Source organism: Mus musculus, chromosome X (assembly GCF_000001635.26).
Source record: "Mus musculus strain C57BL/6J chromosome X, GRCm38.p6 C57BL/6J".
Lineage (NCBI taxonomy): Eukaryota > Metazoa > Chordata > Mammalia > Rodentia > Muridae > Mus > Mus musculus.
The window spans coordinates 81930399-81955234 of NC_000086.7; positions in this window are offsets into that span (position 1 = coordinate 81930399).

The following is a 24836-nucleotide window of genomic DNA, read 5'->3' on the forward strand; positions in this document are numbered from 1 at the left end:
AAGAGAGAGAGAGAAGAAAGGTGGATGTTTTGGTAAGTTAGTATGTTATCATTGTTCCTATTCCTTGCAAGGTCGCAGTGTCTGTGGTCTCAAGGCATTATACTTCTTTATCTATCTCAATAACTTGTGGCAACCAGCCACTTATCCATAATTACACACTCTCTGGTTTACAGTTAAGGCAATTTGATGTTATTTCATTAGACTGACAACTGATTAAAAAGTTTAAATAATTGTTTTATTTCATTGAAAACAACAGATTCTTCTTTCATACAATACATTCTTTTTCTAAAAAAAAAATTATTTAATTTTTTTTACAGTACAGATTTTATCCTACTCCTGGTAGACCCTCTGACTATTCCAGACCCCATACCTTCTCCCTTCTCTCTACGAGGATGTCCCCACCCCCCACTTCCCACCCCACCTTAATCCCTACGGCATCCAGTCTCTTGAGGGTTAGGTACATCTTCTCTGAGTCTGAACTCAGAGGTCAGCAGCTTATGACCATTGGTTGGATGTAAATATCTGCATTGCATTTGACATAGCTGCTTGTTGGTTCTTTCAGAGTCATAATAGGCCCCTTTTTGTGATCTCAGCATAGCCTCAGTATTAGTGTTATGTCTTGGGACCTCCACTTAAGCTGGATCCCAATTTAAGCTTCCTGCTGGACCTACTTTTCCTCAGGTTTTTCTCCATTTTTGTCTCTGTAGTTCTTCCAGATGGGAACAATTCTAGGTCAGAGTTTTTAAATGTGGGAGGCAACCTCATCCTTCAATTGATGCCCTTTGTTTCTGCTGGAGGTGGACTCTACAAGTTCCCTCTCTCCCATCCCTTCTGATTCCTACATTCTTTCATACCCCTTTTCTTTGGTATTCCTCAATCTCCAAAGTTTTTTTTTTTCCACAATTTTATACTGCCCTATCGTACTGACAATAGTATTAATTATGTTTCTTCTCATTGCAATTAAATACTTGAAAAGGGCATCTTATAGCAGGGAGGGTTTATTTAGGCTCCCAGACTAAAGAAATTTGTTCCATTGTGGCTGAGAAGGCATGACAAACAAATTGGTTCATAACAGTTAGAAGGAGATTCACATTGGCTGAGATGGCCCTTTTTTGTCCTATTTTTTTTTTCCTTTTATCCAAAGGCCCCAACTTATTATCTGAAATCATCGTCATTTGAGGTGTGTTTTCTTACCTTAGTTAAACATCTCCAGAAAGTCCCCCAAAGACATGAACACAGGTGGATCTATGAAGTGATTGCAAGTCAAGTCAAGTTGAGAATGAAAATTCATCACTGTGCATACATTATTTCCTTTTTTAGAAGTAAGCACCTATGATTAACTGAGAGAAAAATGAATGGCATATATAGACTATACAATAGTGAAGAAATGTATCACAATTGCTGAAATACTTGACTACATCAATGGAATTTCCCTGAGATAAGATCTGAACTAAAATGATCCCACTGGAAGTAGATTGAATTGAATTTGACTTTTCCATTTTTGGAATGAAAACTTAATTGTACATTAATCAGGATTACTGAACAATGGCTAGAATATATAGTTAGACACTTTTATGAAACATGTTGGAAAAATGTGGCATGAAAATTCATAGAAGTATATTGGATTTTTTTAATGGGCAAAAGAAAACATGAAGAATTTCTTTTACTCCTGTTAATATTAAACAAAATGTTTTCTCACACAAAAAGATAAAATTTCTAATAATTAATTAACATCTTCTGGTCATATGAGAACCCATTAGGCACATTGAACATGTGCATATGAATGTTTCAACATAGACTCATACTCATGATTTGAATTTTGAATAGCCACTGCAAAGTGACTAGTCTATCAATATTAGAGACTTCATTGAATCCCTAATAAGGAACCATTTCATTACTGCCACCAAAACCTAAAAGAAAAGCATACTTACAACATTGTAATCTGTATTGTTAAATAAAGAAATAAATTAAGCTTGTTTTCACAAATCATAATATTTTATTAGCTTACTTATGTTTTCTAATTCCTCTTTTACTCCTCGGAAATCTCAGTGCAATTTTTCTGTTATTGGTAATTAACTCGGGCATCAATTTAGCTACAGCTTTCCAGAGAGCTAGCCATTATGTAACAAGACAGAAATCAATGTGATTTAGTCATGCACATGTTTCTTTATTTCTTTATATAATTAAGTGCAAAAGAACCATAGTTTTATTAGGCACATTATTATGGGAAAAAGAGGTAATTACAGTCTCAGAGGCAATAAAAATAAAGATGTAAAAATTGATTGTTCCTCTTATTAAAATGACAAGCATTTTTTGAGAGAACAAAGATGCATTTATGTGATACCCTAATGTGTAAAAAGGTAATACACTAAATAAAATAGCTATTTGAATTCTTAATCTCTGTCTGTCTGTCTGTCTGCCTGTCTCTCTCTCTCTCTCTCTCTCTGTGTGTGTGTGTGTGTGTCTCTCTGTCTCTATCTCTCTGTCTCTGTCTCTCTGTGTCTCTGTGTCTCTCTCTGTCTCTCTCTGTCTCTTTCTCTCTGTCTGTCTGTCTCTCTCTCTCTCTCTCTCTCTCTCTCTCTCTCACACACACACACACACACACGCGCGCACGTTTACTTTTCCTGGATCAATACCTAAAAGTAGATTATTTTATTATAGTGTGTGTATGTTCAACCCTATGATAGATACCCGGATGATATTCAAATTAATTTATTTCTAAATATATCTACTAACAATGAAAAAGTAAATTATATATGTTCATACAAATAATCACAGTTGTAGATGTCAATACTCTTATTTTCTATGTATGTGTGTGTGTGTTTGTGTATGTATGTGTGTGTGCACGTAACTCAAAGTTCTAGTGATTTTTTTCTATTCTGAAATCTACAATAGTTGGTCAAAACAAGGAAAAACCTATTCCACAAAAAGAAAATTATAAAAAATCAATAAACACTGTTTTTTATAGCTCTTGATATTAATGCTCTAACTGGCCAAACAAAATTATCTAAACAACTATATTGGAATAAAAAACAGGTTGCATCATTTTGCTGCCTCCAAAAACACACATTAATATAAAAAATAGATATCACCTCATAATAAAATGATGGAAAATGCTATTCCAAACAAAAGGACCAAGAAGTAAGCAGATGTAGCTATATTTATATCAGAGAAAATAACAAACCAAAACTAATCAGAAAAAAATGGGAACGAGAACTCCATACTCATTAAGAAAAAAAATCACCAATAAGATACAATGATTCTAAAAATATATGCCCAAAACACATGGAGAGCCAAGTTCATAAAAACTTCAGCAAAAGTCACATATTTGTCCTCACACACAGTTATAGTAGATGAATTCATTGCCACACCCTCACCAGTAGACATGTCATTCAGACAAATGCTAATCAGAAAAACTATCTTCTGGATCGGCACCAGTTCCAGGTCACCTTGGGCATGAACTTGTAGACAGTACCATGGTCCCCAAAGGACTCTCCACATGATCGTAGGATCACTTAGGATTAGGATCACTGGTGAGTGGAACACAACATCCATTCCAAACCAATTGTAAAGGGTCTGTGACAGCAGGAGCAAGGACACAGGAGTGCTCCCTGACATGGGGGCTCCAGTTCCTCCTGATTAGTGCTGGTATACCTTGGTTTCAAACACACCAGACAGCCCCACGGACCCCAGAGGAGACACCACTTCCAGGCACTGTAATACATCCAGGATCTTAGGATTCCAGGGTAACAGGATAACAGGAGCTAGGTCACACCAGGATCTAAAGGTCTCAGAGGAAGCTTGACTGCCAAGAACTCTGACACACCCAGAATCTCAGGTTCACAGGTACCCAGAATCACAGGATCACAGAGAAAGCTGGACTCTGAGGACTCCTGGAATATAGGAAGGACAGGTTCCAGTCAGATATATTGAGGGCAGCAAGCACTTGAGATAATCAGATGGCAGGAGGCAAGTGTAAGAACAGAAGCAACAGAAACCGAGGTTACTTGGCATCATCAGAACAAAACTCTCCCACCATAGCAAGTCCTGGATATAACATCATACCAGAAAAGCAAGATATGGATCTAAAGTCACTTCTCATGATGATGATGGAGGACTTTAAGAAGGAAATGAATAACTCCCTTCAAGAAATACAGGAAAACACAAGTAAACAGATAGGATCTCTTAGAGAGGAAATACAAAAGAGAGGCCCCTTGGTCTTGCAAACTTTGTATGCCTCAGTACAGGGAAATGTCAGGTTCAAGAAGTAGGAGTGGTGGGGTAGGGTCTGGGGACTTTTGGGATAGCATTTGAAATGTAAATGAAGAAAATACCTAATTAAAAAAAATAAATTAAAAAAAAAAGTCACTCCAAAAAAAAAAAAAGAATTAGAGGAAAATACAACCAAACACATCATGGGTTCCAAAGAATCCCAGAGTGTCTTATGCCAGCAGGAACAGAGACAAAGGAACCCCATACAACAAGAGGCTGGGATTCTTTCTGGTGGCTCCAGCCACTCCGCATCTTGGGCACATACATGGAAGATCCTAGCACATCCAGGATCTTGGGATCACTGAGACCAGTCTACACAGGAGAGCATGTGGGCAGCAAAAGCAACAGAGATTCTTGGACAGGGTCCCCTTGGGCCTTCATCCTTAGCCAGGAGGCAGAGCTGAGACCCAAACCCTGAGCACCTTCCTTTCCAGAGGAGAGTCTACCTACAGGGAAAGCTTTGACCCCAGGACAAGGAGGTGGATCTGGGCTCCAGACTTCTGGCCACCTTCCCTGCAAGAGGAGAGCTTGCCTACAGAGAGTGCTCTAACACTGGGACACAGGAGAGAGTTGGACTCACAGGAGTGCTGACAGAGGCTAACAGAATCAAAGGAGTAACAAGCTCCAGCCAGAGACAACTAGAACATCTAATATCAAAGATTACTACATGGTGATAGACAAATGTAAGAATCTTACTAAGAGAAATGAAGACCACTTGGTATAATCAGAACCCAGTACTCCCACCACAGTGAGTCCTGGATACCCGAACACACCCAAAAAGCAATATTCAGATTTAAAATCATATCTCATGATACTGGTAGAGGATTTTAAGAAGGGCATTAAAAACTCATTTAAAGAAATAAAGAACACTGCTAAACAGGTAGAAGTCCTTAAAAAATTACATGAAAATACTACTAAACAGGTAGAAGTCCTAAAAAGGAAACACAAAAATCCCTTAAAGAATTACAAAAAAACACAACCAAACAGGTGATGGAATTAAACAAAACTATCCAAGATCTAAAAATAGAAACAGAAACAATAAAGAAAACCCAAAGGGAGACAACTCTGGAGATAGAAATACTAGGAACAAAATCAGGAGCCATAGATGCATCAGCAACAGAATACAAGAGATGGAAGAAAGAATCTCAGGTGCAGAAGATTTTACAGAAAACATACACATAACAATCAAAGAAAATGCAAAATGCAAAAAGATCCTAAATCAAAACATCCAGGAAATCCAGGACACAACGAGAAGACCAAACCTAAGAGTAATAGGTGCATGAGAATGAAAATGTTCAATTTAAAGGGCCAGTAAATATCTTCAACAAAATTATAGAAGAAAACTTCCCTAACCTAAAGAAAAAGATGCCTATGAACATATAAGAAGCCTACAGAACTCCAAATAGACTGGACCAGAAAAAATATTCCTCCCAACACATAATAATCAGAACAAAAAAATGCACCAAATAAAGACAGAATATTAAAAGCAGTAAGGAAAAAAGGTTAAGTAACATATAAAGACAGACCTATTAGAATTACAGCAGACTTCTCACCAGAGATTATGAAAGACAGAAGATCCTGTAAAGATGTTATAGAGACCCTAAGAGAACACAAATGTCAGCCCAGACTATTATACTCAGCAAAACTCTCAATTACCATAGATGTAGAAACCAAGGTATTCCATGACTAAACCTAATTCACACAATATCATTCCACTAATCCAGCCTTTAAAAGGATAAGAAAGGGAAAACTCCAACTTAAGGGTGGAAATTACATCCTAGAAAAAGCAAGAAAGTAATCCTTCAACAAACATAAAAGAAGGTAGCTGCAAGAACATTATCCCAACTCATAAAAGAAAAATAACAGGAAGCAAAAATGACTTTTCCTTAATATCTTTCAATAAAAATGGACTCAATTCCCCAATAAAAAGACATAGACTGACACACTGGCTACATAAATAGGACCCAATACTTTACTGCATACAAGAAACCCACCTCAGGGTCAAAGACAGACATTACCTCAGTGTAAAAGGCTGGAAAGCAATTCTCCAAGCAAATGGTCTGAAGAAACAAGCTAGAGTAGCCATTTTAATATCAAATAAAATAGACTTTCCACCCAAAGTTATCAAAAAAGACAAGGCAGCATACTCCATACTCATCAAAGGTAAAATATTCCAAGATGAACTCTCAATTCTGAATATCTATTCTCCAAATGCAAGGGCATCCACATTCATTAAAAAAAACTTTAGTAAAGTTCAAAGCACACATTCCATCTCATACAATAATAGTGGGAGACTTCAACACCACACTATCATCATTGGACAGATCCTAAAGACAAAAACTAAACAGAGTCACAGTGAAACTAACAGAAGTTATGAAACAAATGGATTTAACAGATATCTAAGAACATTTTATTCTAAAACAAAAGGATATACCTTCTTCTCCTTACCTCATGGTACCTTCTCCAAAAGTGACCATATAATTCATTATAAAACAGGCCTCAAGAGATGCAAAAAATACTGAAATTATCCCATGCATCCTATCAGATCACCAAGGACTAAGGCTGATGTTCAATAACAACATAAACAATAGAAAGCCAACATTCACCTGGAAGCTGAACAACATTCTATTCAATGAGACTTGATCAAGGAAGAAATATAGAAAGAGATTAAAGACTTTTTAGAGTTTAATGAAACTGAAGCCAATACATACACAAATTTATGGGACAAAATGAAAGCATTCCTAAGAGGAAAACTCATAGCTCTCTGTGCCTCCAAAAAGAAACTAGAGAGAGCATACACTAGCATCCCAACAGCACACCTAAAAGCTCTAAAACAAAAGGAAGCCAATTCATCCAAGAGGAGTAGATGGCAGGAAATAATCCCCTCAGGGCAGAAATCAACCAAGTAGGAAAAAAAAAAAACTATACAAAGAATCAACAAAACCAGGAGCTGGTTCTTTGAGAAAATCAAGAAGATAGATAAACACTTAGCTGGACAACTAGAGGACACAGGGACAGCATCCTAATTAACAAAATCAGAAATGAAAAAGGAGACATAACAACAGAACCTGAGGAAATCAAAAAAAAATTCATCAGATCCTTCTACAAAAAGCTATACTCAACAACACTGGATAACCTAGATGAAATGAACAATTTTCTAGGCAGATACCATGTTCCAAAGTTAAATCAGGATCGGATTAACAATCTAAACAGCCCCATATCCCCTAAAGAAAGAGAAGCAGTCATTAGAAGTCTTCCAACCAAAAAAAAAAAAGCCCAGGAGCAGATGTGTTTAGTGCAGTTCTATGAGATCTTCAAAGGAGACCTAATTCCAATTATCCTCCAACTATTTCACAAAATAGAAACAGAAGGTGCTCTACCCAATTCATTCTATGAAGCCACAATTACTCTGGTACCTAAACCCCATAAAGACCCAACAAAGAAAGAGAACTTCAGACCAATTTCCCTTATGAATATTGATGCAAAACTACTCAATAAAATCCTCACAAACTGAATCCAAGAACACATCAAAATGATCATCCATCATGATCAATTAGGCTTCATCCCAGTAATGCAGGAATGGTTTAATATATGGAAATCCATCAACGTAATCCACTATAAAAACAAAATCAAAGATTAAAAACCACATGAGTATCTCGTTAGATGCTGAGAAAGCATTTGACAAAATCTAACACCCATTCATGATAAAAGTGGTGGAAAGATCAGAAATTCAAGGCCCATACTTAAGCACAATAAAATCAATATACAGCAAACCAGTAGCCAACTTCAAACTTCATGGAGAGAAACTTGAAGCAATCCGATTAAAATCAGGGGCTAGACAAATCTGCCCATTTTCTGCCTACCAATTCAATATAGTACTGGAAGTCCTAGCCTGAGCAACGAGACAACAAAAGGAGATCAAGGGGATACAAATTGGAAAGGAAGAAGTCAAAATATAACCTTTGCAGATTATATGATAGTATATATGTGTTCCTAAAAATTCCACCAAAGAACTCCTAAACATGATAAACAGCTTCAGTACAGTAGCTATATATATAAAATTAACTCAAAAAAATCAGTGGCCTTTCTCTGCACAATGGATAAGCAGGCTGAGAAATAAATTAGGGAAACAGCACCCTTCACAATAGTCACAAATAATATAAAATACGTTGTTGAGACTCTAACTAAGGAAGTCAAAGATATGTATGATAAGAACTTCAAGTCTCTGAAGAAAGAAATCAAAAGATCTCAGAAGATGGAAAGATCTCCCATGGTCATGGATTGGCAGGATTAATATAGCAAAAATGACTATATTGCCAAAAGCAATCTACAGATACAATGCAATTTCCATCAAAATGCCAACTCAATTCTTCTCCCTTTTAGAAAAGGCAATTTGCACATTCATTTGGAATAACAAAAAGCCTAGGATAGCAAAAACTATTCTCAAAAATAAAAGATCCCCCGGTGGAATCACCATGCCTGACCTCAAGCTGTAATACAGAGCAATTGTGATAAAAAAAAAAACTGCATGGTACTGGTACAGCTGCAGGCAGGTATATCAATGGAATAAAATTGGAGACCCAGAAATGAACCCACACACCTATGGTCACTTGATCTTTGACAAAGGAACTAAAACCATCCAGTGGAAAAAAAGACAGCATTTTCAGCAAATGGTGTTGACACAACTGGTGGTTATCATGTAGAAGAATGTGAATAGATCCATTCTTATCTCCTTGTACAAAGCTCAAGTATAAGTGTATCAAGAAACTGCACATAAAACCAGAGAGTGAAAATTATAGAGGAGAAATTGAGAAAAGGCCTCGAAGATATGGGCACAAGGGACAATCCATCAACAGAACAGCAACGGCATGTGCTGTAAGCTCCAAATCAACAAATGGGACCTTATAAAATTGCAAAGCTTCTGTAAGGCAAAGATCACTCAATAAGACAAAAAGGACACCAACAGATTGGAAAATGATCTTTACCAATCCTATATCTGATAGGGGACTAATATCCAATATATACAAAGTACTCAAGAAGCTGGACTCCAGAAAATCAAATAAACTTATTTTTAAAATGGGGTACAGTGCCAAACAAACAATTTTCAACTGAGGAATACCTATTGGCTGAGAAGCACTTGAAAAAAATATTCAACATCCTTAATCATCAGAGAAATGCAAATCAAACCAACCCTGAGATTCTACCTCACACCAGTCAGAATAGCTAAGACCAAAAATTCAGCTGACAGTAGATGCTGGCGAGGATGTGGAGAAAAGGAACACTCCTCTATTGCTGGTGGGATTGCAAGCTGGTATTCTCTCGAATTCAGTTTGGTGGTTCCTCAGAGAATTGGACAAAGTACTACCAGAAGATCCAGCAATACCTCTTCTGGGCATATACTCAGAAGATGTTCCAACTTATAATAAGGATACATGCTCCACTATGTTCACAGAAGCCTTATCTATAATAGCCCAAAGCTGGAAAGAACCCAGATGTCCCTCAACAGAAGAACGGATACAGAAAATGCGGTACATTTACACAATGGAATACTACTCAACTATTAAAAAAATGAATTTATGAAATTCTTAGTCAAATAGATGGATATTGAGGATATCATCCTGAGTGAGGTAACCCAATCACAAAAGAACTCAAATGATATGCACTCACTGATAAGTGAATATTAACCCAAAAAATTAGAATACCTAAAACACAATTTGTAAAACACATGAAACTCAAGAAAAAGCAAGACCAAAGTGTACTTCGTTCCTTCTCAGAATGTGGAAGAAAAGACCAAAGGAAAGAGTTACAGAGACAAATTTTTGAGCAGACTCTGAAGTAATGACCATCCTTAGTCTGCCCCACTTGGGGATCTATCCTGTAAACAACCACCAAACCCAGACACTAGGCAGATGCCAACAAGAGCCTGCTGACAGGCGCCTGACAACTGTGTCCTGCGAAGCTCTGCCAGTGCCTGGTAAATACAGTTGTGGATGTTCACAGTCATCCATTGGAGGTAGCACAAGGTCCCCGATGAAAGAGCCAGGGAAATACCCAGTGAGCTGAAGGGGACTGAAGCCCCATAGAAGGAGCATCAATATGAACTAACCAGTACCCCCAGAGCTCCTTGGAACTATACCACCAATCAAAGAAAACACATGGTGGAATGTATGAATCTAGCTCTATATGTAGCAGAGGATGGACTACATGGCAATCACTGGGAGGAGATGCCCATGGTCCTGAGAAGGCTCTATGCCCCAGTATTTGGAAAGCCAGGACCAGGAATGGGAGTGAGTGGGTTGGGGAGCCGGGGAAGAGGTTGGGGAATAGGGGATTTTCAGGGGGGAAACTAGGAAAGAGGATAACATTTAAATGGAAATAAGAAAATATCTAATAAAAAAAAAAAAACTATGTAGCTAAAAAAAAAAACTCTATAAATCAAATGACCCTGACATATACAGCACACTCTACCAAAAATCTAGTATGCCTTGGAATTTTCTGCAAAGTTGAAGACAAAAAGCAAGTCTCAATAGAAATTAAAAAAATGAAGTACCAACCTTCATCCTCTGTGGTCACCATAAATTAAAGCTGATTATCATTATTAATAGAAATGATAAAAATTATACAATCTTAAAGAAGTTGAACATCCTACTACTCAAAGAAATTGGGATCAAGAAAGGAATTCTAAAGAATATTAAAACTTGTTTTAGAATTGAATGAATATAAAAACACAATATACTCCAACCTATAGGACACAAGGAAGTCAATTCTAACAGGCAAGTTCATATCAAGAAAGATTGAAGGAGCCACAGAGTTCAAAGACACCAAGAGGAAACCTACAGAATCAACTAATCTTGGCATATAGGGGCTTGCAATGGTTGAACCACTAACAGCAGGCATGGAATGGACCTAGGTCCTCTTCATATACGTAACTGTCATGCAGCTGGGGCTTCATGTGGAACTACTAACAATAGGAGCAGGGGCTGTGTTAGACTTTGTTGCCTGCCTTTGGCTCCCTTTTCCATAACTAGTCAGCCATTAAAGCCTTAATAGGAGAACATGGGCCTATTCTTATGGTAACCAGATATGCTAAGGCTATAACTACCAAAAAGGATGGGCAACTTATATTTAAAATTATTTTATATTAGGCATATTATATATACCTCATATATATTTTTATTTGAAATATATATGCATATATATACTACATACATATTTTTATTTGAAAATATGTGTATGAATAAAATATTACAAGTTCTTCAACTACAAAATGTGATTCTTTAGTAAAAGTAAATTTTGTCTTTAAGATTTTTTACACCCTATGGCCTCATTGTTTGATACCCCATTTTATCCTGTGAACTTCTATAAAATAAATTCACTGTAATAATTGCTGTTTATCATTGTTTTTCAGTAGATTCAGAGTTACAAATCTCATATTAAAATATTGTAGTATGATTATTTAGAGAGTAAGAAATGAGAACATTTTTTTGGTCAAAGTCAATGTGATACAATTTTATTTGAATTTTCCTCTTTGTTGGTTTAATAAGCTATATTATATAAAAATTGGATTGTGATAGAAACCTTCAGATACCTACTTTCTCACTTTTATAGAATTAATCCTCAAATAATAACATTTTTATACACTTCTCAGTTCAACTAACATTTTATTTTCTTTCAAACAAAATAACCAAATTTACCCCTTCATACTATGACAGATAAAATTCTTTCATCAAAATGGTGTTATTTTATTTATTCAAAATTACTAACAATAAAAAGAAGTTTGAATTTATATACTCTAGCACTGGGACTAGTATCATCGTTTCTATACCCATAAATTTAAGAAATAAAAATAATTTGAGTTTCTGGTAGGTTTTTAATTGTGGCGTGGACATGGAACTTGGTATTGATTTGAAACATTCATGTGAATTTTAACACATATAACTATCAGATTTAGAATAAATATCACGTTATAGCAACTATAAAGCTCAGTCATTGGAATCATGTATATATAAAGGTGTTTGCTGACAAATTGCTGAACATTGTCTTATAAAGTCTTATTTAACTGTTGGAAGGTCAAGAATTTATTTACTTTCATATACTTCCTAGTTGGCTAGTTACATTATATTTCCGCTCTGCCTTAAAAAAAAAAAAAATCACATGCTATTTGAAGTATGGAATGAGCAAAAAAAAAAAAAAAGCTAGTACTGGAGAGAAAGATACCATTTTTTGGTTGTAACTATTGTTTTTGCTTGGTCAACTTGTTTGTATACTCCTCTGACTCCTCTGGTTATACTTAATATATTTAAAGCAAATGTACTAAAAAAAAAAAAAAAACTTATAAGATGCAAACGATGACAGTCTTATTTGCTTTTCCTCTAATATATCACAGAATGAAGTACTTACACTTTCATCAATATTGTAGATCCCATGCTTCAAGATATCTGTATTTAAAATGCCACAGCTCAGATTATTATTGCATTGCTACGAAACAGGACATATTTTAATGACCCAAATTGCTCAATTTTTCACAAATGGAGAATCAGGACCTCATTAACCTTTCATTAAAGAAAGTAATTATTTCCCTTCACTCAAAGGGTGGGTCTATTAAATTATACCTTCTTAATTGCATTTGATATCTCAGACAGTGAGAAAAGAAAAAAATAAAGTATGATTAATTATCTTCTCATCCATATAAATGAAAAAAAAAAAACTTTATGGTTTCCCTGATTCCACAGAAGAAAGTTTGTTATTATTTTCACCCAATTACTTTGACTATTGATATCAAAAAAATATTCTGAAATAAACAGTTCCTTAGAATGGAAGACATAAGATACCACTGCTTCATTTCTCTTCATCAAAGATGCAGAAAACACATCACACTGATAGTTTATCAAAAGTTAATAAGTTTTCTCAAGAACCTTGGCAATTGAGCTTACCAAGGACTTTTACAATCAATAACTAACAGGGTTTCTTATCCTCCAAAATGTTCTGGATGAGATTTGACTGTACTAGCCTTTCCATAATAAAAGGATTATTGTATTTTTTAACCAGGTTGTTCTTATCACTTGTATTTTTCTTTACACATTCTAATCTATGAACACCTGTGAACTGAAAGTACTTGTACATGGTTTCTTAAGTATGAGGGTAAATTCCTATCAGGACACTTTTAAAGGTAAGCCTATTTCATTCTCTTTTAGAAATTTATAGTTATTTAAAATCCTAGCAATAAGTTGACATATGTGATCACTGGATTAATACCTTTTATTTGTGTTGAAATTCACTGATAAAAATGTTTCTTTGTGGTATGGTGTCTTTTGGTTTAATTATTACATCATTCATGTGCAGAATTGTTATTTTTGTCTCTCCTTTAAGTAATATTTATGCAATATTAAGCAATATTTATGCTTTCTGAAATTTTTTGGTTCAGTAATAAAATATTTTATGTTTTAATATATTTGAAATATTTGATAATAAATGTAAAAGTAATATAACTTGAGAAATTTCCTACTGGACAGATGTTGGAGGGGGATAGATTGACAATATTAAAAACATGATGGTGTTACAGTGTAACTCAGGACAGGATAGACTAATATTTTGAGTTTTTCTGATTCTAAACAAAATGTTCAATTATTTTTCCCGGTAGATGTTGTAAAATTTATTTTGTTAAGGCATATTCACTCATTTACCCATCCCAGTTTTAACTGCTATAATCAGGATTTTGTCATGCTCTCATTGACAAACTAGAACTTGACGGGGAAATTGTGTATATTCAAGGATAATGACATGAATTTCCATGAAAATTTAGGATTTAAAAAGGAAAGGTAAGGAAGTATGTTTGAGGTATGCAACATGCATTATCTGAAACTGTTTTCACAAAGAGAACATGTTCTACCCCAAAAGAAAATAAAAGAAAAAACTTAGCCTGTAGCATTTACTATATTCGTTAAAATGCACATAGTAGTGAGCTCATTTACTGAGTCATTCAATCTTACCTTTGCCATCATGCTGTACTAGTTACCATGGACACGCAACATAAGGAAAAATATTTTAATTTGCTTTCTAGTTCTAAATGGTTGGCAAGATAGCAGGACATCAAGTAGTAGTCAGGTCAGCAGGAATATAGGAAGCTCATATATTGCATCTTCAACAATGGCAAAAAAAAAAAAAAAAAAGTATGGAAAACAAAGTGGAAAAGGGCTGTGGTTAGAAAATCTCAATGTCATCTTCCCAGTGATCAATTTCTTCCAGCAAGAATCCAGAAACAAAATCTTCCTGAAAAGTGTCAAATGTTAAAATCTGAAAGATACTTTTCATTCAAAGCATCACATGCCACACTCTGCATTCCCATATGCTCATGACCATAACAAAATACAAAATAAAATTTCCATATTTTTAAAGTTTCAACATTCTTCATAACAAATAATCCTACAGCCTTGGCATTTCACACATCTTATTGTCTACATTGTAACTCAGTCCTCACTTTATTAGTTTTATCAAGTGACCTCTCAGAGTTACCTGCATTCTCCAGGCTTTCACAGAGAAACTCCTTTCCACATGATGTCTAGTTTCTATGACTCTCTGAAACTGCTGAGGACCAATTCATAAACTCTTCTGTCTTTCACCCTTCATGGCCCTAAAGTGAATACCATGTGGATCACACTGCCACGTTTGGCTAGAACTTGTTTTTGGCCATACAACTTCGAATTAACAGCAGGGTTTGTTTGTTTGTTTGCTTGCTTGCTTGTTTGTTTGTTTGTTTGTTTGTTTGAATTAATTTACTTTATAGGAACATAAAATTCCTTGGTCTTTCTCTTTTCCCTCTGTGGAGGCCTAGCTCCATTAAGTCTTGCTATGAAGGCAGCTTTCTTACTATTGAAGTACAGAGCAGGAGACCTCTTCTTGACTCTACTACACTCCTTAACAACTACATTCTTTGTTTTAGTACAATCCTTGGCTGTAACACTAAGCAACCTAGTATTCTTCTTCTTTCCAAGCTGTATATTTTGTATTTCTTTCTACTTTACTTGTTCTTTTACATTATAAAATTCATAAGCATTAAGACAAATAACAAAGTATTACTCAAGGAAAAGCAACTCATGCTAAATAATGAACCTGATTCTCTGTTCCATTTTTCTCTTTCTTCTCTAAAGAATAAAAAAAAAAAAAGTGAAATCTCTAAATGATAAACCTGAAGTTCACCCTCATCATTAGACCCAAACTATGGTACATAATAGCATAGTAGCAAAATAAGTTGAATACCACAAGTCATTCTGGGAAGAGAATAATTGCACCAAACATCAAGAATAAGAAGATTTTCCCAAATACCATTATACCCAAAAGAGTAAATTAGAGGGATAGGAGATGAGAGTCCCTAGGAGAGACATTGCTTGCTATGGAAGAGGCTCTGTATTTCATTACTGAAACCTCAAAGGGACAAACAAACATGAAAGGTCAAGCAGAAATGAACATTATATAGCTTCCAAAATAAGATAGCATTTATTTATGAACAACCATTATGTCTAAGTATTTATTCTAAGTGATGGCAAACAATTTCTTTAGTGTCAGTCCTGAGGACAATAAACTCAGACTTAATCACATTTTTTTTTTCTTTTTTATGGCTATATGCCTATTCTATTACCACATACAGACGTTTTCTGTTTTTGTTTTTGTTTTTCTCTTGTATGTGGTATGTCCTTTGTGTTACACTTTAAAAATCTCCAAAACATTTTCAAGGAGCTACAATCTTAATTTTAGAAACATGTTAAAACTGATTTTGGTAGATTTATTTATAGTGTAAAATTAATTGTATAATCACTTTTGAAACTAACTGTGTGAAAATAGATGACTAATTTCATTTATGGTTAATAACCACCCTACTTGACTTTATATAGTTAAAAAAAAACAAAAGCAAATGTATGTGTTGTATAAGTATGTATATATTGCATGCAGGATTGCTACAGGTATGTTTTAGTATTAATCCATAATAAGTTAAAAATAGTGACTATATTAATGAAAATGATTAATCATCAAAACTTAAAACTATATATATATGTAAATATATACATGAACATACACACATGTATGTATATATATATGATGTTTAGTTCATGTGACCAATATGAAGTTAATTCCTGCATATTTATTGATATTATTGTTCCTTAGAGAATGAAAATGAGATAAAATATAGAAAATAGATTCTTTTTGATATTGCATCGTCTGGATATTTTGCCTCAAGCTGGCTTACTACAATTAGGAACTAGATGTTTGTACCTTGGGGATTAATTAATTTCTAATCCTTTACATTTTAAGCTTGCCCCATGCTTATTCAGTAAGCAAGAATAAAAATATATGTAATAAGCAGCTGAGATCTTTTAAAAGCCTCCATGGTAATTTTGAAGTCTAAATGTTAAATTATATTGCATCAGTAAGCACAAGATGCATATTTTTGGGGGGGATGGCATTGAATAACTTTGTGAGAATATCATGGAGGTCTAACATGAGCCCTAAAGGAAACACATTTTCAGTTTGATATTAATTAAACATTCTACATTTTATAAAATATTATTCAGTTACCTTAATAGTGCTTTCTTAAATTTAAGCATATTCCTCAATCAAGCAGTGTTTCTGGAACAACCCAGATGCTGTATTGTTCTCTAAAAATTTTAACATTACATTTTATTGATTATTTCAAAATTCATCTAATAAACCCTAATCACACTAACTTCCCAGTCCTCCAAGGACCACTCCACCCTTATGACTTCCTCCAAAACAAAAGAAGAAAAATAAGAAGGAGGAAGAAAAGGAAAGAAAAAGCAAAAACCGAGTACCAATAGTGTTGCCCGTGTACTTACTTCAGCATAGTCACACTTTCAATGATAAGACTGTTAAAGAAAAATTACTCCTTTGCTTCCCCACCCCCACTCCTACTCCTGCCCAAAGCCATCAACTGTGATGAGCTATATTCCAGCATCAATCATTCTTATATTTTCCCTTTTGTTATTTTTTTCTTCTTCTAGTATTATTGTTGTTATTATTAATTGGTTTTTTTTGTTTTTTTTCTTTTAGATTTTGTCGTTTATTTATTTATTTCCATTCCAGATTTTATTCCTCCCACTCTGTTCACCCTCTGACTGTTCACCCATACCTCCTTTCCACACCCCTTCATCTCCACGAGGATTTCCCTACTCTCTTACTACCAAACCCACCAGACCTCTCCACACCCTGGGGCCTCCAGTCTCTTGAGGGTTAAGTGCACCTTTTCTTATTGAACCCATAGCCAGCAGTCCTCTGTTGTATATTTGTTGGGGACCTCATATCAGCCGGTATATGCTGCCTGGTTGGTGATCCAGTGTCTGAGAGATCTTAGGGTCCAGGCTAATTGAGACTGCTGGTCCTTCTATAGGGTTACCCTTCTCAGCTTCTGCCAGCTTTTCCCTAATTCAACCTAAGGGAACACCAGCTTCTGTCCATTGGTTGGGGTAAATATCTGAATCTGACTATTTAAGCTGCTTGTTGGGTCTTTTGGAGGACAGTCATGATAGGTCTCTTTATGTGAGTACTCCATAGCCTCTGTAATAGGGTCAGGCCTTGGGACCTGCCCTTGAGCTAGATCCCACTTTAGGCCTGTCATTGGACCTTCTTTTCCTCAGGCTCCTCTCCATTTCCATCCCTGTAATTCTTTCAGACGTTATGGGTCAGAGATGTGACTGTATGATGGCAACCCCATCCCTCATTTGATGCCCGGCCTTCTTGCTGAAGGTAGGCTCTTTACATTCCCTCTCCCTAATGTCTGGCATTTTCATCTAAGGTCCTTCCCTTTGATTCCTGAGAGTCGTTTACTTCCCAGTTCTCTGGTGTATTATGGAGGGTTCCCCCATCCTCCTATTTTCTGAGGTTTCATGTTTACATTCATTCTCCTGGCCCTCAGGTCTTCAGTCTTTTCCCTCACCAAATACCAGATCATGTCTCCCTCTATCCCACCCCCACCCTAGCCTCTTTCCCTTCCAGGTACCTCACTCCCTCCCCTCTTGTGATTGCATTCTTCTCTTTCCCAAGTGGGAATGAGGCATCCTCACTTGAGCCCTTCAACTTGTTGAACTCTTTGAGTTCTGTGGATGTATCCTGGGCATTATGTACACTTTTTTGGCTAATCACTTATTAGTGAGGACATGAATGTCCTTTTGGATCTGAGTTACCTCACTCAGGATGACATTTTCTAGTTTTATCCATTTGCCTGAAAAAAAAAATCATGATATTTTTGTTCTTAATAGCTGGATAATATTCACTCATATATTTTTAAGAGTTTCCTTCAATAGCTCTCATTCTAGAATGTCTCTTTTTGGGGGATGGTTCAGGTGAGGGAGGTGAAGAAAGTGTGTCACCATAGCATTCTATGGCTCTCATTCTCAACTGTGAGTTTGCATTCAATACTATGGCAAAAGAAGCTTCCATGCCTTTTACCATCAATAGCAGCATGGATCAGGTACTTCCACGTGTTTTCTGGCTACAATATGGGCAATGGACACCAAATCATCCTTTGTAGCAGCCAGGACAACAGACCTCAACATAGCCTCAGGAAGCAACACTACCAATAAACTTCAATATGGAGTCAAATGGCAATACTGAACATGAATATTCTTATGGCCTTTGGTGGTAACCGAGATCATAGACATCAACATCCCTTAGCTGCAGCGTAGACTGTTAATATCATCACCTCCCTCACAGCAGTGCCATGTATATAATCATAATACTAAGCATCAGCACAGAACACTTACATACACATATTCATAAATATATACAGTGTCCCAAGCCAACACTGCACCACAGAGACTAACATGACCATTCTCAGATATAGCAGAGACCATAGATATCAACAAGACCTCATGTGGTAACATAGGCTACATAAATCCCCATGGTCTTCAGTGATAACATGAGAAAAAGACATCAACACAGTTCTACTAGGACCATGGACACAGCTGACTAATATCCCACTGTGTAATTGTGTCACATTTTCTACATGCATTCTTCAGTTAAGAGATGTGTAGGTTGTTTCCAGTTTCTGCCTATTATGAGGAATGCTTTTATGAGCATAGTTGAGTAAATGTCCTTGTGGTAGGATGGAGAACATGCCCAGGATTAGAATAGCTGAGTCATTCAATAGATAATTCAGAATTTTATAACAAAATACCATATTGCTTTTGGAAGTGGCTATTCAAGTTTGCACTCACACCAGTAATAGAAGAGTTTCCTCCTTGCTGTACATACTTCCCAGCATGAGCCATTATTTGTGTTTTGGGTATTAGACATTCTGACAGGTACCACAGTTAACCTGATACTTAAACCACACAAAGACTTAACAATAAAGGAGAATTATGTACCAATTTTCCTTATGAACATATATGCAAAAATACACATTCACAAACTGAATCCAAAACTACATGAAAAAGATAATGTACGATGATAACATAGGCTTCATTCCAGAGATGCAGGAATCGTCAAAAATCACCAAACTCATTTAGTGTAATCCACCACGTATATGCAATCATCTCATTAAATGCTGAAAATGTCTTTGACAAAATCCAACATCCCATCCTGATAAAAATATTACAGGAATAAGGAATACCAGGAAAATGTCTAAATATAGTAAAGGCAATTTACAGCAAGATAATAGCCAACATCAAGTTAAATGAAGAAAAAATCAAAGTAATTCCATTAAAATCAGGAATAAGAGGAGGCTGCTCACTCTCCATATTTATTCAATATAGTATTCAAAGTTCTATTTAGAACAATAAAACAATATTAGAAGAGAAATGTGACACAAGTTAGAAAGGAAGAAGTCAAAATATCAGTATTTGCAGATGATATGATAGTATATACATAAGCAACCCAGAAAATTTCACCAGAAAACTAAATCAGTGGCCTTCCTAAGTATAAAAGATAAATGGAGTGAGAAAAAATAGAGAAACAATGGCCTTCACACTAGCCACAAATAATAAAAAACACAACCAAACAGGTAAAGGAACTGAACAAAATCATCCAGGATCAAAAAATGGAAGTATTTTGTTCCCTATTCTAAGGAGGAAGAAGTATCCACCATTGGTCTTCCCTATTCTTGATTTTCTTGTGTTTTGCAAATTGTATCTTGGGTGTTCTGTGTTTCTGGGCTAATATCCACTTACCAGTGAGAGCATAACTAACGACTTCTTTTGTGATTGTGTTGCCTCACTAAGAATGATATCATCCAGATACATCCATTTGCCCAAGAATTTCATAAATCTATTGTTTTGAATAGCTGAGTAGTACTCCATTGTGTAAATGTACTATATTTTCTGTATCCATTCTTCTGATGAGGGACATCTGGGTCCTTTCCAGCTTCTGGAAAAAATAAGGCTGCTCCCAAAATCAGCCACCAATCCCAGACACTATTGCATATGCCAGAAAGATTTTGCTGAAGGAACCCTGTTATAGCTGTCTTATATGAGGATATGCCAGAGCCTGGCAAATACAGAAGTGGATGCTCACACTCATCTATAAGATGGAACACAGGGCCCCCAATGGAGAAGCTAGAGAAAGCACCCAAGGAGCTGAAGGGGTCTGCAACCCTATAGGTAGAACAACAATATGAACTAACCAGTACCCCCAGAGCTCATATGTAGCAGAAGATGGCCTAGTCAGCCATCACTGGGAAGAGAGGCCCCTTGGTATTGAAAATTTATATGCCCCAGTACAGGGGAATGCCAGGGCCAAGAAGTGGGAGTGGGTGGAGCAGGGCATAGGGGGCTTATAGGGAACTTTCATGATAGCATTTGAGATGTATATAAAGAAAATATCTAATAGAAAAAGAGAAAAATGGAAGTAGAAACAATAAGGAAATCTCAAAGGGAGACAACACGGGAGATAGAAATCCTAGGGGGAAAAAAAATCAGGATACATAGATGCAAGCCCCCACGAACAGAATACAAGAGATAGAAGAGAGAATCTCAGGTACAGAAGATTTCATAGAAAACATGGACACAACAATCAAAACACAAAATCCAAAAATATCCTAACCAAAAACATCCAGGAAATCCAGGACACAATGAGAAGACCAAACCTAAGAATAATAGGTATAGATGAGAATGAAGATTTCCCACTTAAATGGTCAGTAAATATCTTCAAAAAACTATACAAGAAAACTTCACTAACCTAAAGAAAGAGATGGCCATGAACATACAAGAAGACTAGAGAACTCCAAATAGACTGGACCAGAAAAGAAATTTCTCCAAACACATAATAATCAGAACAACAAATGCACTAAATAAAGATAGTATATTAAAAGCAGTAACGGAAAAAGGTAAAGTAACATATAAAGGCAGACCTATTAGAATTAGAGCAGACTTCTCACCAGAGACTATGAAAACCAGAAGATCCTGGACAGATGTTATACAGACTCTAAGAGAACACAAATGCCAGCCCAGGCTACTATGTTCAGCAAAACTCTCAATTAACATAGATGAAGAAACCAAATTATTCCATGACAAAACCAAATTCACACAGTATCTTCAATAAATCCAGCCCTCCAAATGATAATAAAGGGAAAACTCCAACACAAGGAGGGAAATTACCTCCTAGAAAAAGCAAGAAAGCAATCCTTCAACAAATCTAAAAGAAGACTGTTGCAAGAATACAATCCCAACTCTAATAAAAATAACAGGAAGCAACAATTAATTTTCCTTAATATCTCTTAATATCAATGAACTCAATTCCCCCAATAAAAAGACATAGACTAACAGACTGGCTACATAAATAGGACCCAACATTTTGATGCATACAGGAAACCTACCTCAGGGACAAAGACAGACACTACCTCAGAGTAAAAGGCTGGAAAACCATTTTCCAAGAAAATGGTCCCAAGAAACAAGCTGGAGTAACCACTCTCTTATCAAACAAAATCGACTTCCAATCCGAAGTTATCAAAAATTACAAGGAGTGGCACTTCATACTCATCAAATGTAAAAACTTCTCAATTCTAAGCATCTCTGCTCCAAATGCAAGGACATCCACATTCATTAAATAAATTATAGTAAAGCTCAAAGCACACATTGGACCTCACACAAAAATAGTGGGAGACTTCAATACCACACTTCCATCAATCCATAGATCCTGGAAACAGAAGCTAAACAGAGACACATTGAATCTAACAGAAGTTATGAAACAAATAGAATTAACAGATACAATTTGCAAAACAGATGAAAATGAAAGTGTGGATACTTTTTTCCTTCTTATCATTGGGAACAAAATACCCATGGTAGGAGTTACAGAGACAAAGTTTGTAGCAGAGATGGAAGGAAAGACCATCCAGAGACTGCCCCACCCAGGGATCTATACCATAAACAACCACCCAACCCAGACTATTGCTGACAGGAACCTGGTATAGCTACACTTGTGAGGCTACCCCAGTGTCTGGCAAATACAGAAGTGGATGCTCACAGTCATCAATTGGATAGAACCCAGTGTACCCAATGAAGAAGCTAGAGAAAGTACCGAAGGAGATAAAGGGGTCTGCAACCATATAGGAGGAACAGCAATATTAACTAACAAGTACTCCCCAGAGCTTGTGACTCTAGATGCATATATAGCAGAGGATATCCTAGGAGGCCATCAATGGGATTAGAGGTCTTGCAAAGATTATATGCCCCAATACAGGGGAATGCCAGAACCAGGAAGCAGGAGTGGGTGGATTGGGGAGCAGGGCAGGGGGAGGGTATAGGGGACATTAAGGATAGCATTTGAAATGCAAATGAAGAAAATATCTAATAAAAAAGAATTCTCAGTAGATCTACAGGGAATAGATTATAATAAATGAACACAAATATGTCTAGATAAGCAATTCAGTATTTTTTAAAGGCAAAAAATAAATTCACTCACTTTTCTCAGTTAATAATCCATCTACAGTCTTGATGGCTGTGGTAGACAATTGTAGTCCATCTTCTTTAATTGAGTGAAAGTGAAAAGATTTTTAAACAACATAGCACTTCACTGTCATGTTTAAAGTACTCAAGAAACTATATCAGTGTCCCTGGTAATCCTCTCTAACAAAAAATTTTCCATGTTTTAGAAATAAAAGTATAACCCTGCTGAATAAAGGTTTTGGGGATTTTAAATATTAATATAGATAATAATCTACATTCTTGGAAAATGAAGGTGATTATAGCATACCATAAAGGATAGAACAAAGAGATAACTGTAAGGAGAATTATTTTTTAACAATAATTTCCTTTTATTGTTTTTGTGTATACACACACACACACACATATGGAGAGAGAGAGGGAAAGAGACAGAGAGAGAGAGAGAGATGCACACACACACACACACACATTGGATATTTTACATTTCATGTGATATATCCCTTCCCAGCTTCCCCCATGCAAATACCCTATTATATCATCGCTCCCCCATGTTTCTATGAGGGTACTCAACCAACCTCTAACTCCCACTTCATCCACCAAGCATTCTACTATGCTGGGTCATTGGGCCTCCACAGGATCAAGGGGCTCCCCTCCCACTGATGCCAGATAAGGCCATCCTTTGCTACATATGTAGCAGAACACATGAGTCCCTCCCTGTATACTCTTTGATGGTGGTTTAGTCCCTGGGAGTTCTAGGGGGTCTGGTTGGTTGATTTTGTTGTTCTTCCTATGGGGTTGCAAAGCCCTTTAGCTTCTTCAGTCCTTCCCCTAACTCCTCCATTGTTTGTCCTGTACTGAGTACAATGGTTGTCTGAGAGAATCCACTTCTGTATTTGTCAGGGTTTGGCATATCCTCTCAGGAGACAGCTATAACTGGCTTCTCTCAGCAAGCTCTTGTTGGTATCCACAATAGTATCTGGGTTTGGTGACTGTATATGGGATGGATCCCCAGGTTGGGTAGCCTCTGGATGGTCTTTCCTTCAGTCTCTGCTCCATAAGTTTTCACTGCATTTCCTTTAAACAAGAGCAATTCTGAGTTAATACTTTTAAGATGGGTGAGTGGCCCCACCCTTCAAATGGCAGCCATGCTTAATCTATGGATAATGTTCTCTACAGGTTCTCTCTTTTGTTGAGTACTTCAGCTAATGTCACCTACATTGAGTCCTGGGAGCCTCTTACAATCCTGGCATCTGGGACTTCTAATGGTTATCCCCACTTCAGTATCCCCCACTGCTACACTCCTCTGTTCAAGTTCCTGATACTCTCTGCTTCTTCCCCATCTCCTCCCACAAACTAAGCTTTAAATCCTCAGAAATATAAAGACATACACAATTGAAAGTTCAGGAATTGTACTAGGTAATACTATCTAATTATACAATCCTATATTGGGAAAATATATCATATATATATATATATAGATAGATATATATATAGATAGATAGATAGATAGATAGATAGGTAGATATAGATATATATATATAACTGGCTATCTGGTAGAAAATCACCAAATCACCCAAACTGTGACTTAACAGAAGAGGATACATACATTTTATTATATCCTAAAACTAATTTCTGGTACATGAACTAATCTCATTACACAGATTTTACTTTATATATTCC